The sequence below is a fragment of the Elephantulus edwardii genome, unplaced genomic scaffold (assembly GCF_000299155.1).
Source record: "Elephantulus edwardii isolate Elephantulus edwardi_28Jun2011 unplaced genomic scaffold, EleEdw1.0 scaffold00335, whole genome shotgun sequence".
NCBI lineage: Eukaryota > Metazoa > Chordata > Mammalia > Macroscelidea > Macroscelididae > Elephantulus > Elephantulus edwardii.
In genome coordinates, this window is record NW_006400085.1 from 67,339 (window position 1) to 71,175 (window position 3,837).

The window sequence follows — 3,837 nt, forward strand, 5'->3', positions numbered from 1 at the left end:
TAGACATTCTTCTGGTATTCTCTGCTTTCAGCCAAGATCCATCTAACATCAGCAACAATATCCCTAGTTCCACGACCCCTTCTAAACCCAGCCTGGACTTCCGGCAGTTCTCTGCTGATGTGCTGTTCTAATCTATAGAACATCCTTTTCTGGCTCTACATGATGCCTGTGGTGGCATGGGAAAGAGCTGGAATCCGAATAAAAGGAGAAGAACTTATTCAGCAGTTCTGAGGTTGAAAGTATTGAAAACCAAATTCAAGCCTCAAGTTGCGGTACTGAGACATACTGTGGACAAAGTCTTGAATGAGCCAGGACACGACAAAAGAAGATGGAAGCAATATCCTGAGTCACTGTACCAAAAAGAATTGGTTGACATGGGAACATTTCAGGAAGTATCATATGAATAAGAGCCAATGATAACAAAGGAAAAATTTCAAACAGGGTTGAAGATATTGGGGGGAGGGAAGCCCCAGGAATTGATGGGATGCCAACTGACATGTTTCAGTTAACAGATGCAACCCTGGGTATGCCCACCAGTCAGAGAGATAGATTGACACAGGTTCTGCAGCAGTGAGTTCAAGTATGTGAGAGATTGTGAGGATAACACAGGAAAGGGCAGAGTTAAAGACTATTTTTCATTGGGTTGCTGTATCTCATACTCAGCTTGACAGCACCTAGCAACAACCACCTCCAGCAATAACTGCCAGGTTTTTTCTGACTTGATGACCTTTCAGTAAGTTTTCAAGATGAATCACAGTGGGAAGAGACTGCTCATCGTTTTCCTGTGGAACTACTGGTGAACTTGAACAGCTGGTGAAGGTTGGCCTTTGAGGCAGCAGCACAACTTGTTATTGGCTGTGTCACCAAAGCTTCCCATTCTTCCCAGTGTTGTCTGTACAGTGTTATGATCTGCATAGTTTAATACTTAGGCACAGCCAGTAAAACATGTAAATATCTTTCTAGAATTCTTGGCCTTCAGCCAGCATCTGTCTGATATTAACAAAGATATCCCTCAGTACTGCTGCTAGACTGCTAGGAGAACAAACAGGTTTGTCCCAGAGAGGGTGAGACCAGGCTGCTCCTTGGAGACAAGGATTCTGAAGTTTTGTCTAAAATACTTTGGTTTTGTTGCAAGGAGGGACCAGTTCTTGGAGAGGGATGTCATGCTTGGGAGGGTGGAGGGACAGCACAGGAGAGGAAGATCATCAGTAAGATGGATTGAAGACCCTTGATGAGATGGGGGTAGGTGTGTTGGAGACAGTAAGCTTGGCAGAGGTTAGAGCCAGGTTTAGGGCTCTTGTACATAGGATCGCTGTGAGTTGCAGGAGACTTGACGACACATAACAACATCCCTTGTTACATGTCTTCCTTTGAATCTGGTTTGAATTTCTGGTAATTCTCTGTTGATATGCTATTGCAGCCATTTTTAAGCTATCCTCAGCAAGATTTTCTCCACGTGATAGTAATGAAATTTGATCTGTTAATAATTTACACATTCTATGATTTACCTGTCTTTGGAATGGGCCAAAATATGGATTTCTTCCATTTATTTAACTAGTTATTATATGACTGTCTTCCATATTCTTAGTATAGATGAGTCAGCATGTCCAGCATTATGTCCTAATATTTATTTTGTAAATTCCCTAAAGCCTGTTTTGTGTCAATGCCGCCAGTGCAACTTGGACTTTTCCAGTGTTACTCATTCGATAATATGCTATATTTTTTAATAAAACCAAAATATAAATGGGGACCTCAGCAGATTGAATACACAGGAATCAAATAAAGTACATGTGTGGGAAAAGACAATTAAGAGACTCACCATCATCATCAGAACAAAGGCTTGAGTGAACTGAAATTGAAGGGGAACAGCATCATAGTCATTGTCAAAAAGTACATTTCAGGATCTATTCTGAAGCACAATGCTGTCAGTAATAAAACAACATCCATACAGACATAAAGATCTGTTAGTATGATTATCATTCAAATCTAAGCACCAACCACTAAAGCTAAAGATTAGAAAACTGAAGATTTGTACTCATTTCTGTAATCCGAAATTGGCCATAATTACACTCAAGATGCATTAAGAACAACTGGCATTTGGACTGCAAGTAAGAAACAAAGAAGGAGTAAAATTTGAAAAATAAAAATGTCATGATAGAAATGAAGACAGAAGTTGAATGAATGATGATGTTTTGTACAACCAATAACTTATTTATTCATTGCAAATATATATGTCATTAAAATGGCAAGACTAGTCCATTTCAGTTCACTCAAGCCTGGAATCTCAGTGTGTACGTGCTCCATTTTATGTTTGATCACTACCTGCTTTCCTAGATTCAGGATTGTACATTCCACATTCTGATTACTAATGGATGCTTGCAACTGTTTCTTCTAATTTTGAGAAGAAAATCCTTAATGACCGAAAGCTTTAGTCCCTCCATGTCCGTTGGAGAGATTGTCCTTTAACGAAGCGGTTTTGCTATAGACATAATTGGAGTGAGTGCCTCCCAGCCTGCTGCTGTATCAGTTACTGCTCTGCTTGTATTCCTAAGGTTTTCTGTAGCCCATTGTTTCGGAAGTGTCCAGGCCTACTTCCCAGTTACGGCTTTTTCTGGAGCTCTGCTGAAAGTAGCTGTACTACTATTTTATTTTTTTTTCTTAATGCCCATCATTTACATTTTTCTTTATTAAATTTTCATGTTAGTTTTAAGTCATCATGACAACTATTAAAGCGTTTTATTCTTTTAGTTTGTTTACACTCTAACTTATTCTATCTTTTGCATATTTATAGATTTACAGAAAGTGACATGTAGTACAGAGCAGTACATACGCCTTTCACCCAATTTCCTCCAAAGGTTATATCTTGCACAGAGTACAATATAATAACTATAAAATAAATATTGGTAAGTATGTGTGTACATTCTCTTCCACATGTAGTTTCTTGAAACCATCATGGTAACCAAGATACAGAACTGTTGCATCCCACCAAGATCTCTCCTGTGCTCTCCTTGTTGTCCCTCTCATTCTTCTCAATTTCTGTTGCGTGTCAGTTTTCTATCTCTGTGATTTTGTCATTTCCAGATCATACAGTTTGTGTCCTTTCAGATGGTTTTTAACCCTGAATAATGCCTCTCAGATCCCTCTGAATTTTTTAGGTATATAAAAAGAGTTTTCTTTTTCATTGGGGGAATAATAAAAATTCTGTTAAGGTGAATTAGAGAAACATTGCTCTGTTATGTGTGGAGATAGTTTCTGGAATGACAGATCATTACATATTGATTATCTTCTCGCTTGAACACTTCCCCACCCTTTATTTAATATTTGTTTACTTACAAAATTCGTATACATTATTTTTCACTCACCTGAATACTCTTCTTGTTGTTTGGCTCAAACTTTGACTTCTGTCCCACCCACTGCCATCAAGTCTGTTCTGACTCTTAGTGACTCTGTAGGACAAAGTAGAACTTCTCATTGAACTTTCAAGGCTGTAAAACTTTATGGAAATAGAGTAACTCAGCTTTCTCCTGAAGAATGTTTTTGTAGTCCTAAACAACTGCCTTTTGGTTGTAACCAGATGTCTTAACCTATTGCCACCAGGGTCCCTTGATTTCTGTGTTGTTTTTATGGTGGACCCTACAACTGGAACTGACCCATAGCTGACCTTCCACCAGGTTTTCAAAGGCAGTAAATTTCACAGGAGTTGATTGCCCATTTTTCTCCTGTGGAGCAGTAGGTGGGCTTAAACTGTGTACCTTTGCATTTAGCAGCACAGTTTCTTATCACTAAATCACCAGAGCTATCAGCATTTTGTTGGGTTTTTTTTTTCTTAAATTTATT

The 3,837-nt window shown here is 38.7% G+C and overlaps 1 protein-coding gene across 1 annotated transcript in view; it reads left to right on the plus strand.

Annotated features, from left to right (window-relative positions):
* Positions 1 to 3,837, plus strand: part of ACTR3B (ARP3 actin-related protein 3 homolog B (yeast)) — a 151,676-nt gene that overhangs the window by 46,009 nt on the left and 101,830 nt on the right. The gene's annotated exons all lie outside the window — the stretch shown is intronic.